General features: G+C 53.6%; 4 non-coding genes across 4 annotated transcripts; all 4 read left to right on the top strand.

The window, feature by feature from the left end:
• The first annotated feature begins 138 nt into the window (after nucleotides 1-138).
• LOC121682191 lies at nucleotides 139-329 on the top strand. The gene has a single exon (XR_006022463.1). It is a non-coding gene; the product is annotated as a U2 spliceosomal RNA (small nuclear RNA).
• Nucleotides 330-684: 355 nt separating this feature from the next.
• LOC121680291 lies at nucleotides 685-798 on the top strand. The gene has a single exon (XR_006021642.1). It is a non-coding gene; the product is annotated as a U5 spliceosomal RNA (small nuclear RNA).
• A 5443-nt stretch (nucleotides 799-6241) lies between these two features.
• On the top strand, nucleotides 6242-6425 carry LOC121683628. Its single transcript, XR_006022857.1, has one exon. It is a non-coding gene; the product is annotated as a U2 spliceosomal RNA (small nuclear RNA).
• A 365-nt stretch (nucleotides 6426-6790) lies between these two features.
• On the top strand, nucleotides 6791-6904 carry LOC121680296. Its single transcript, XR_006021643.1, has one exon. It is a non-coding gene; the product is annotated as a U5 spliceosomal RNA (small nuclear RNA).
• Nucleotides 6905-12369: the final 5465 nt, after the last annotated feature.

Consider the following 12369-nt stretch of genomic DNA (forward strand, 5'->3'; position numbering starts at 1 on the left):
GTCAAGCGTCGTGGTGTTTTGTTTTGCGGCGGCGGCGGCGGCGGCGGTCCGCTTTTGCTGGCCCCGCCTCCCCCCGTAACCATGTGAGCGCGGGGGGCGTCGCTAGAGGGGCCGCCGCACCCCGTGCAGTTGTGGGGTATCGCTTCTCGGCCTTTTGGCTAAGATCAAGTGTAGTATCTGTTCTTATCAGTTTAATATCTGATACGTCCTCTACCCGAGGACCATATATTAATCTGATTTTTGGAACAGGGAGACGGAAGAGGGGCTTGCTCCGTCCGCTCCACGCATCGACCCGGTATTGCAGCGACTCCGGGAACGGTGCACATTCCTTTGACTGTGTAAGAAAAGAACCAACCCAGTGGAACTGACTGACTGACTGACTGACTGACTGACTGACTGACTGTGATGAAATCCTCCTTAGCAGAGCAGACGCAGCAGCAGGAGTCCTTGCCAGGTGTTTTGGCCAACCGCGCCACCTCCCTTTTCGGCCCCTTTTGGGTTTTCCCGCCCTTTTACTCTTTTTTTTTTTTTTTTTTTTTTTTTTTTTTTTTTTTTTACACATTTAAATTTAAAGGGGATGTTGATACTGCAGTCTTGTTGCCACTGGGCAACGCCTTGGAGTCACCCTCACGTCCACGACCGGCGCCGTTCATGCTCTCCGTCCGGCGTGCCCTGTGGCAGCCATCGCTCGGGTTTCTCTTCATCTCGTACAAATCTTTCGCCTTTTACTAAAGATTTCCGTGGAGGGGAACTGCCCCGAGTTTACGGTATTTTTGGAAGCTCTGCTTCGGCGGAGCTGCACCTGCCTGTCCAAAGTCAAGCGTCGTGGTGTTTTGTTTTGCGGCGGCGGCGGCGGCGGCGGTCCGCTTTTGCTGGCCCCGCCTCCCCCCGTAACCATGTGAGCGCGGGGGGCGTCGCTAGAGGGGCCGCCGCACCCCGTGCAGTTGTGGGGTATCGCTTCTCGGCCTTTTGGCTAAGATCAAGTTAATTTGGATCAAATGAGAAGAGAGACGGATAGAGATTCGTCGGCCCGTTGGGTGCGACTAAGGAATACTGTGCGAGTGGAGTTGGCGGAGGATGCTGCAGTGGACGTAAGGAGTCGGTTTTCTGGTCGGTACGTTGCAGTAGAGGTATTGGAAGGAGCGTTGGGACTGCACCCGGACCTGGTATACTGCTTTCAGGATTTTTCCAGCTCAGGATCTGTGGATATATCCTTTGGCGCGTTGCCGACGTGCCATCGTTTCCTGACGGCGTGGTCGGAAAAAGCAGATGATGAGAGAATTAAGGGGCTCCAGGTGAGGCCACTTTTCGCGCAGGACCGTTTGCCACTGATTGTGCATATGTACAATCCGTGGGTGGCGGACCAGGACGTGGAAGTTTTCTTGCGGCGCTACTGCTCAGAGGTTGTTGGAGGGACTCGCCTACAGACGTTTGGGATGTGGAACGGCAAGCGGCGCTATTTAGTGAAGCTGCGGGTGGTGCCTGGGAGCATGGGTGAGTTAATGCACCCTCCGGGTTCTTTTTCTTTGGGCCCGGATAGGGGGTTTTTGACTTACCCAGGGCAGCCTGAGTACTGCAGACGGTGTGGAGCGCGGGGGCACGCGAAACAGCAGTGTCCAGGTTTGCGCTGCCGGTTTTGTGGCAAAAATGGACATCAGGCTGCGGAGTGTCAGGAGCCCAAGCTCTGCTCGCTCTGTGGCTCGGCTTCCCACCTGTTCCGGGACTGTTCGTGGCGGCGACGCACGTATGCGGAGACAGTTGGTCGGCAGGCTGGTGAGGAGGAGCGGGAGGTGGTCGAACGGCGCGAGCAAGGAGAGGCTGGAGGGATGGAAGGGCCAGGAGCTAGCGACCCGTTGCTAACCGAGGCAGCCATTGCGCTCTCCCAGGAACAAAGGAGGCCGCATGGTCGTGAGGATGGGGGGGGGCTCCCCCTGGTGGCGGATCGTGATGGAGAGGTGCAGCTTTCGGAGACATCGCCGTCTGGTGGCCCGGAGGGCGGAGTGGAGGGCGACAAGGCGTGGAGTTCCCTCCCGATGTCTGAGGTGGAGGAGATGCTGCCGGAGCCTGAGGTGCCGCAGAGGGGGGAAAAGCGGCCTGCAGAGTCGGGGAGTGATCGGGGAGGCCTGGTGAAGCTCCAGGTGCTCGGGAAGGTGGCGGAGAGGAGTGGAGGGCCGTTGTTGGACCGGACGACTCTGGAGGTGGAGGGGGCCATCTCATCACCGGCCCTTTTCAGCTCGTCGGGGGAAGGGTCCTCGGTGGCGGAGTCGGACGACGAGGACTCGGCGGAGGGGCTGGTGACTGTGTCCAGTGATAGTGGCCCGTCAGCGCTGGAAAGCCAGAGTCCGAATGTGGTGCGGCAGTCTACGGTGGCGGTTCGGCCCGTGTCCCGCCCGCCGGAAGCTGCTGCCGCTGGGACTAAAATTGGACAGGACCGAGGGCGGCCGGGTGATGGACGGGACGGCAAGTCGTGAGTTTTATGTTGAAAATGAACTTCTATGTAATAGATTGGACTTTGGCTGTGTGGGGTTGTGTTCGTTATTGTTATCTGCTGTGTGTTTGGGGAGTTTTGCTTTCCTTTTCCTGGGTTTCGTTATGGGGGGGTTGACAGTGACAACTGTGAATGTGCGGGGTTTGGGGGATGCCCTGAAGAGGAGGGCTGTGTTTTCTTTTTTTAAGTCTGTTCCCGCGGAGGTTTTCTTTTTGCAGGAATGTCATTTGAGGGATGGGGGGGATATTTCCAGGTTTGCGGGGGATTGGGAGGAGGGGGATTCTGCATGGGGAGTGGGATCTGTGAGGGAGGATGGGGTGGGAATTTTGTTCAGGCACTCAGTGACTGTGGAGTCCAGTGTATGTGTAGTGCCGGGGAGGGTACTGTCTGTTGATGGGTTATGGAGGGGAGTGCGGGTGAGGTGGGTGAACGTGTATGCACCTAGTGTCCGGGGTAGGAGGTTGGGGTTTTTTGAGGATTTAGCTCCTCTCTTAATGACCACTAGGGTGGTCATTTTTGGAGGGGACCTGAACGTGTCAGTAGATGCGAGGGGGGCGGGGTCGGGTGAGCTGGGGAAGCTCTGTGGGGATTTTGGGTTGAGGGATGCTTTTGTTCAGGTGGGGGGGGGTGGGCCGGGATATACCTGGACTAACTCTAGAGGGGCTCGGTCCCGTATTGACTATCTTTTTATTTCGGGGGGGGTGGCTTTGTCGGGGTGGTGCTCGGGTCCTATGTGGGGCTCGGACCATTGCATGGTGAGGGTCCGGGTCGAGTTGGGAGGAGCGGGATGGGGGAGGCCTAGATGGAGGCTCCAGAACTCCCTTCTGGAGGATCTGGAGTTTTGTGACCGCTTTAGGTGGTTTTATGGTGGGTGGAGGCTCCTGCGGCCTTTGTATCCGGACTGGGGAAGTTGGTGGGAAAGTGTAAAGGGAAGGACGGGGAAATTTTGTAGGGAGTGGGTGAAAGAGCAGAATAGGAGTCGGAGGGCGGAGGTGGCTGGGTTGGCGGGTGAGCTGCAGGATTTGTGGGGGCAGGTCTTGAGGGGGGAGGTGGCCCCTGCGCAGGCGCACGGTCGGCTAGAGGAGCTGAAGGCGGGGCTTAAGGCCTTTTATGTGGCCCAGGCCGTGGGTCTGCAGAGGCAGGCGGGTCTGGAGGCCCGGGAGGGCGGGGAGAAGCCGTCGAGATATTTCTTTCGGCGGTTGAAGTCAAGGCAGAGGAGGGTGGACATGGTGGGGCTCCAAAGTGCTGATGGGTTGGAGGAGTCCACGGAGGCCATGTTGGGTATCGCGGCTTCGTGGTATGACGAGTTGTTTGGGGAGAGGGTGGGAGATCAGGGGTTAATTGATTTCTTTCTGGGGGGACTGGGGGAGCGTCTGGCTTCGGAGTTGCGGGAGCCTTTGGAGGCCCCTCTGGCCCTGGAGGAATTGAGGGCTGCTTTGGGGTCCATGAAAAAGGAGCGGTCGCCAGGACTGGATGGGCTCACGGCTGAATTTTACGTGAAATTTTGGCCTGAGGTGGGGGAAGACTTGAGGGAGGTGTTAGTGGAGAGCGCGGCTAGGGGGAGTTTGCCGTTGTCCCTGAGGACGGGTCTAATTTCCCTCCTCTATAAGGGGGGTGATGGGACCTGCATGGGGAATTGGAGGCCTATCACTCTCTTGGCGGTGGAGTATAAAGTGATGGCGAAGGCGCTGGCTATCCGGCTGAGGGGCGTGATGGGGGCGGTGGTACATGAGGACCAGACTTGTGGCGTGAGGGGGCGGTCGGGGGCCTTGACCCTGGCCTTGGTGAGGGACGTGCTCAGCTGGGCGGAGCAGAGGGGGTGCCCGCTGGCAGTCCTGAACCTTGACCAGGAAAAGGCCTTCGACCGGGTCAGCCATGCGTTCATGTTCCAGGTATTACAGAGGATGGGGTTCGGTCCAGGCTTTCGGGCCTGGATTGGTTTGGCGTACACAAATGTGGTGAGCCATGTAACTATTAGGGGGCTGCAGTCGAGGGCAGTGGCACAGAGGGGGGGAGTACGGCAAGGTTGCCCTCTTTCCCCCCTGCTGTACGTGATGGTGCTGGAGCCGTTGTTGGCGGTGATTCGGGCGGAGGGTAGGGTAAGGGGGGTTCATCTCCCAGGCGGGGGGGGGGAGGTTTTAAAGGTGTCCGCTTATGCGGACGATATGACCCTCTTTCTGCCGTCCGAAGGAAGTTTTAGGGCGGTGGAGGGGATTTTGGAGAACTTTGGACAGGCTTCGGGATCCAGGATTAATCGGGCTAAGTCCTCTGTGCTATTCATTGGGAGGTGGGTGGACAAGGCACGGGTGGCGGGGGACTATAGGGTGGCGGAGGACGGGGTAAAGATTTTAGGGGTGTGGTTTGGGAGGGAAGAGTATGTTAGTTGGAATTGGGAGAGGAAATTAGATAAGATTGAGGGGAAGATGGTGGGGTGGGGGTCAAGGGGGCTCTCCTTGTCGGGGAGGGTATTGGCGGTCAAAATGGATGTGCTGCCAACGCTGAATTATTTAGCGTATGTGCTTCCGCTACCGTTCTACACGGGGCGGAGACTAGAGAGGGCAGTATTTAGGTTTGTGTGGGCGGGTCAGAGGGAGCTGGTGGCGAGGAGGGATATGTTTAAGAGTGTGGATCTGGGTGGCAGGGGGGTGCCGTGTATCCCGCAGCGGGTCATGTCCCTTTTCATGGCCTTCCAGTGCGCTTTGGCGCTAGGGTCGGTGGGCCACAAGGCGACAGTGTTTGCTAAATTTTGGTTGCGGTTTCCTCTGCGTAGCCTGGTGCCGATGGAGAGGGGCGTGCCGTGGTCTGTGGATCGGCCCTGGCATTATGCCAGGGCGGCCGACTTTGTGAGGGATAACCGGTGGTGTTTGGAGGACGAGGTGGTTCTCAAGCACAGGGAGTTGTACAGGGGAGTGATGGCAAGGATGTACGGTACAGAGGAGAGGCGAGCAGGGATGGTCCATGTTGTGGACTGGGGCCTCCTGCAGCCCTCTGAGTTGACGGGGAGGGGGCGGGATTTGAATTGGTTGGGGGCTATGGGGCGCCTTCCCGTGAGGGAAAGGTGGCATCGGCTGGGAGCAGGGGGGACCCCGTGGTGCCCATTGGGGTGCGGCGAGGAGGAGACGGGGCCGCACGCCTTCTGGCATTGCCGAGGGGCAGCGGGGGTGTGGGAGAGGGTGGAGGGGTGGTGGGGTTCTTGGGCTGGGGTGGTGCTGACGCGGGATTTTGTTATGTTGGGTGTGGGTTTGGGTGGTTTGGGGAGGGCAAAAAGACTGGCTGTCTGGGTTTTGGTTACAGCGGTGAAGTTGGCGATTTGGGAGTGGAGGGAGGCTAGTCTGCGAAAGCAGCTGCCTAGGGTGGATCCTGAGAGGGTTTTTTGTATGGCGTTGGTGGGTATTAGGCGGGAGGTGAGGTGGTGGTTCAGGAGGGTGGGGGAGGAGGAGGCAGCAAGGGTTTGGGGGGGGTTGACAAGGGTGGGAGTTGGATGAGGGTGGTTGGGAGGCGGGGCTTGGGAAGGGCTTGGGTTTGGGGTTATGTGGGTGATTGCTATGTTGGTGGTGGTTGTGAACAAATGGTCTGATTCTGTGTTTGTTTATATGTTGGATTTTGGTTTTGTTTTCCTTTTTGGTTGTGTTTTGGTGTGGATTTGGTGTGGACTATGGACAATATCAAAAAAAAAAAAAAAAGGGGGCGGGTTCCCCGTGTATGTATTGTTTTGACTGATGTCTTGTTTGTGTTGATGTCTGTATTTGTTTGATTTGTTCTGAATAAACTTGAGGAGAAAAAATCTGTTCTTATCAGTTTAATATCTGATACGTCCTCTACCCGAGGACCATATATTAATCTGATTTTTGGAACAGGGAGACGGAAGAGGGGCTTGCTCCGTCCGCTCCACGCATCGACCCGGTATTGCAGCGACTCCGGGAACGGTGCACATTCCTTTGACTGTGTAAGAAAAGAACCAACCCAGTGGAACTGACTGACTGACTGACTGACTGACTGACTGACTGACTGTGATGAAATCCTCCTTAGCAGAGCAGACGCAGCAGCAGGAGTCCTTGCCAGGTGTTTTGGCCAACCGCGCCACCTCCCTTTTCGGCCCCTTTTGGGTTTTCCCGCCCTTTTACTCTTTTTTTTTTTTTTTTTTTTTTTTTTTTTTTTTTTTTTTTTTTTTTTTACACATTTAAATTTAAAGGGGATGTTGATACTGCAGTCTTGTTGCCACTGGGCAACGCCTTGGAGTCACCCTCACGTCCACGACCGGCGCCGTTCATGCTCTCCGTCCGGCGTGCCCTGTGGCAGCCATCGCTCGGGTTTCTCTTCATCTCGTACAAATCTTTCGCCTTTTACTAAAGATTTCCGTGGAGGGGAACTGCCCCGAGTTTACGGTATTTTTGGAAGCTCTGCTTCGGCGGAGCTGCACCTGCCTGTCCAAAGTCAAGCGTCGTGGTGTTTTGTTTTGCGGCGGCGGCGGCGGCGGCGGTCCGCTTTTGCTGGCCCCGCCTCCCCCCGTAACCATGTGAGCGCGGGGGGCGTCGCTAGAGGGGCCGCCGCACCCCGTGCAGTTGTGGGGTATCGCTTCTCGGCCTTTTGGCTAAGACAGCGGTCGACTCGCGGTGAGAGGAAGGCGGTCCTTACCTTGTGGTGGTTTGGACACTCTCATCCGGGAGTTATATTGGTTTTGTGTGTTTTTTCTGTCTCAAAAATTACTGTTTTTTCGTTTTGTTTTTTGTACTGTTTTGTGTTTTTTGTCTCTTTTAACAGGTCCAAGCAGCTGCCTCTTCCTTTGGAGTTCCTTTTAAAACAGCAAGCCCAGGTAAGCGCTGTTTAGCTCCTTTTTATTGTGTGGTTTTTAGCTTGTTTTAGCCTAGCCTTTTAGCATAGTTTTTTTAGTTAATTTATTGTCTTAAGTATTTATAGTTTTAGTGGTTTTAGTTTAGGTTTAGGCTGGTGGTGCCTCCACCATGTCGGCTGCTCGTGCTGGCATGAGGAGGCACCACAGCGTACGTTTTAATTTCGTGTCAAAAAATGGAAGGCTAATGGAGATGTCCAGATTGGACTTTTCAAGAAAGTGTGTCCAACAGATGCTTGGTTTTAATGCTAGTGAACTGAATTGTTTGGTGACTCTGCCTGGGAACAAAGGATTTGATGTTAGCTTTCGCTCGGCTTCACTGCTTAATAGTTTTTGGCAACGGTTTGTTACTTGTAAAGACCAGCTCTCCATGTTTGAAGTTGAGAAACTTTCGGACAATTCACAAAAAGTGGTGATTGTTAGAATGTTCAATGAAACTGTGACTGGGGAAGACATTAGCACATGGCTGGCTAGATTTTGCGCGGTTCGTAGCCCACCAGTTAAGGTTTTGGACGAGGATGGCATTTGGAACTGCTCGTGGAGAGTTCCCATTAAACAATGGGAAGACCCGAGCAGTTACCTAGGCCTCCGTCAGATTCCGTCTATGATTGTGTTGGGAGAGAACCGGGGCTACATTCATTACCAAGGGATGCCTAAGCTGTGTCGCAAATGCGGCCAGCTTGGGCATCTTGCCGAAGCGTGCCAGGAAATTGTATGCAGGAAGTGTAGAGAAATTGGGCATCTTTTCGAAGATTGCACAAATGGCAGAAAGTGTAATCTCTGTGGAGTTTCATCCCATCTCTACAGAGATTGCCCTAGCTCTTTTGCCAACAAGCTAAAGGCTACCAAAATGGCCGCCATGGCCGCCCGGCCGCATGGCCCAGAACAAGAACAGGAAGAGAAGGACGAAATGGAGGAAGGGGTGGTCCCTGAAGTTTTGGAGGGAAACCTCCAGTCAGCTTCAGGGACTAGCCGGGCGGCTACGAGCAAAGCTAACACCCAGGCAGAGTCAGAGCACGGATTGGAGGCCACACCCTCCCAGCTGGGAAAGGAGATGGAGCAGGCGGAGGAGGAGCCTGAAGGAGAAAAGGAAGCCCCGCCTCCCGAAACCGCTGAGGAGGTGAGTGTGGCCTCTGAGGGGGTTGGAGCACCTGCTTCACTCCCCAATGCGCAGCATAAGAGACCTTTAGAATCTCCTCTGTCAGAAATGACAGAGAAGAGAAACCGGGTGATACTGTCTTCAGATAGTTCCTCTTCGGAAGATCTGAATCGACTGTGGCCCGGTGGACGTGAAGTGTCTTTTATGCGGATGGCGCTCAGAGCATCCACGCCAAGGGCAACGCAAGAGTTTTTCTCTGCCGAGCCCGACGCTGGAGACACCAGTGACCCTTCTGAACCAAATTCAATGGTCATAAAGGAGGAGCAGGTGTCACAGGAGATCAACCCTGGTTGATCTCCACTTGTTTTAAAAACATGTCTCTGTAGTGTCTTAACTCTGTCGTGTTCATTTTTATCATACTGCTCATGAGTCTCACAATCTCAACAATCAATGTAAGAAGTGTGAAGACTCTAGTGAGAGCTCAGAGCATTTTATCCCTGTTGAGCACTCTGAATGCAGATATATTTCTGCTGCAAGAGTGCTCCTTGCCTTTTTTAAAGAACTACAGCAAGTGGGAACAGATGTGGACCCCGGGACCCTCCATATGGAGCGGGTCCAATTTTAACAGAGCGGACGGGGTCGCCATCTTGATCAAGAATCCACACATCTCGGTGAAGGGCAGCACAGTGGTGAGACCCGGGCGGGCCCTTTTAACCCACTTGACTGTTTTAGACAGGGATTTTAATGTTCTTAATGTGTATGGTTTTAATGATAAACACGACCGACACGACCTTTTAATAGAACTGCAGCCCCACATGCTAGGGAGGGCTCCCCTAGTGGTCGGAGGGGATTTTAACTGTGTTTTAAGTAGACAAGACAGAAAGAAGGTGGGGGAGGATTTTAAATTAGACAAAACATCCGGGGTTTTAAACAACATAATTAAAGATTTTAACTTAGTCGACTGTTACAGAAAAGTGCATCCACGGGAGGAGGGCTTCACCTGGCACAGTGGTGACGGCGCCCGAGCCTCCCGTATCGACTATGTTTTAACAAGAGATTGCCCGCCCACGGATGCTACATTGACCCCCCTCTTCTTTTCAGATCACTGCATGCTCTCCTGCACCCTTTCACTCCCCACAGGTGTGACTGTAGGTGGAGGGCTGTGGAGGCTAAACTGCTCCCTGTTACAGGATGAGGAGATAGCTAGAGAATACAGGGAGCAGTTTAGCCTCTGGCAGACTCTCCAAGACCTTTACGATTCACGAGCACACTGGTGGGAAATGGTGAAGGGTAGGACCAAGACTTTTTTTAAGATGAAAGGTAAGGACAAAAAAGAGAGAGAGAGGAGGTGCATGTTGGGGCTGCAAAAGAGACTACAGAGATATTTTAACCTTTTAAACGAAGGATTGGATTTTAGTGAAGAAATAAAAAGAGTGAAAAATGAAATGTCAGTTTTAGCCGAACAACAGAGTAAGGGAACAATTTTAAGAAGTAAAGAAAAAGAAATGGAAGAAGGTGAAAAATGTACAAGGTTTTTTTTTAAGAAAATAATTTCCAGAGGGGGTGGGATAATGAAATTAAAAGAAGAAGGGAGGGAAGAAACCTGCATAGAGGGAATTTTAAAAATAGTAGAAGAATTTTATGGGGACCTCTATGCAGAAAAAAACGTACATCTAGAAATAATGGAAGAAGTTTTAGAGTTCTTAAGGTCAACAGTTTTAAATCAGAAGTTTTTAACGGAAGATTTTACATTGGTCGAAATTTTAAAATGTCTTAAAGGTTTTAAAACAGGAAAGTGCCCGGGAGAGGATGGACTCCCCGTGGAATTTTATGTTACCTTTTATGACATTTTAGCCAATGACATGTTGACTGTTTTTAAAGAATTTGACGAACTCGACCGACTTCCTGACAGCTTTAGGATAGGGATAGTTTCATTACTTCACAAAAAAGGTGACAGGACTGACTTAAAGAATTGGAGACCAATCACACTTTTAAATTTTGATTGTAAACTTTTTAGCAGACTTTTAGCACTACGTATGTCAACTGTTTTAGAGGACGTGATCCACCCGGATCAAGTCTGTGCCGTACCTGGAAGGAGGATCACGGACAGCCTAGTGCTGGTCCGGGACGCCATCTGTTTTGCGAGAGACAGACATATTAGGCTTCTAGTACTAAATTTAGACTTTGAGAAAGCTTTTGATCGGGTCTCGCACCAGTACCTTTTAAAGGTACTGCAAAAAATGGGGTTTCCAGGGAGGTTTTTAAAGTGGGTGGGTTTGCTGTATACAGAAATATACAGCAGAATTCGCGTAAATGGGCACCTTACAAATGCGCTTAGTGTGCGCTCTGGCGTCCGCCAGGGGTGTCCGTTATCCCCACTCCTGTTCGTTGCATGCATCGAGCCGCTGGCACAGATATTGAGAAGGGACAAATGGATCAAAGGACTTGACTTGCCAGGTGGACTAACCGCGACATGCACTCTCTACATGGACGACGTGACCCTTTTATTAAACGACGTTTTATCGGCCCAAAGAGCACTCGACTTGACTGACTGGTATGGAAGGGCCTCGGGCGCCAAGCTCAACAGGAGCAAGTCCGAGGCCCAGCTCTTTGGGCCGTGGGGTGACGTAAGACCAAATCTGGCAGTAAATTTTAAACAGACGGACATAAGGATTTTAGGCATTAAATTTGACAATGAGGGTGGTGGACGGGGCAACTGGACTGACGTGTTAGGGAAAGTCAGACAACGACTGGGGTTCTGGGGACTGAGACAGATGACATTTGAAGGTAAGGTTTTAATTTTTAAAGCTGTCATCTTACCCCTGCTTTTATTGCTGTGTTCTGTTTTTAGTCCCCCCAGGAGCTTTCTTTTAGGTGTGGAGAGAGCGGTGTTTTATTTCATGTGGGGGTCCAAGTGGGAAAGACTCAGAAGGGAGGTCCTGAAAAAAAGACACGAAAATGGAGGAAAGGGCCTCCCGGACCCCCACCTGTTTTTAGGAGCCCATTTCACCGCCCTCCACATCAAGTATGCGACGACCCCATCCGGAGACAGTAAGACAGCGACCCTAGCCCGCTTCTGGATGGGGTCGTACCTGAGAAAGCTGAAAGTTTTAAAAACAGATCTTAAACGTCCAGTTGCTTTTAACCTGCCCCCACAATATGTTTTTATCAAAAAGTTTTTAATGAGATTGGACTTAGAGGGGCAGGATGTCACTATTTTAACTAATGCAAAAACTCTTGTCTCTCTTGTGCAGGACCGGGAAGCAGTGAGCCCCGTTCCCGGCCTCACACTCAGTGAGGCCAAGCAGGCTTGGAGGAACGCTGCCCACCCCGCCCTCCAGAACAAGCTGAAGGACCTGGCGTGGATGGCGCTCCATGAGGTCCTCCCGGTCAGAGCCGTGATGCACTCCCGGGGCATGGCCAAAACCAACACCTGCCCGCGGCCAGGATGCGGCCAACCTGAGACCGTGCGGCACCTGCTCTGGGAGTGCGGCGTGGCGAGGGACCTGTGGGCCGATACCGGCCCCCTGCAATGCCCGAGCCTGCCAGCAGGGGAGGTCCCCCCAAGCTACCAGCTTGTGGTCAGCGGGGTGGGCCAGGGCGCCACCACCATCCCAGCCGCCGACTTCGCCGCGCTCTGGCTCACCCTAAACAGCTTTAAAGCCGCACTGTGGACCTCCCGCAACCTGCTGGTGGGGAAGCGCGTGACGGTGCCCCTGCCAGCGTTACGGCGGCTGGCGACATCTACGCGGCAGGAGGCGCCGCGCGTCGCCATTCGGAGGAGAGGGCCGGGGGCTCAAGCAGAAGGTTCCCGCCCCCCACGGCTGCTGGCTCCCGCCGACGCACCCCCACCACTACCATCACGGGACGGAGCAGCGGGCGGAGGGGAGGACCTCCACTGGGCGCATCCGCGCTTGCCTCGCTCTTCTGGAG

Source organism: Alosa sapidissima, chromosome 1 (assembly GCF_018492685.1).
Source record: "Alosa sapidissima isolate fAloSap1 chromosome 1, fAloSap1.pri, whole genome shotgun sequence".
Classification (NCBI taxonomy): Eukaryota; Metazoa; Chordata; class Actinopteri; order Clupeiformes; family Clupeidae; genus Alosa; species Alosa sapidissima.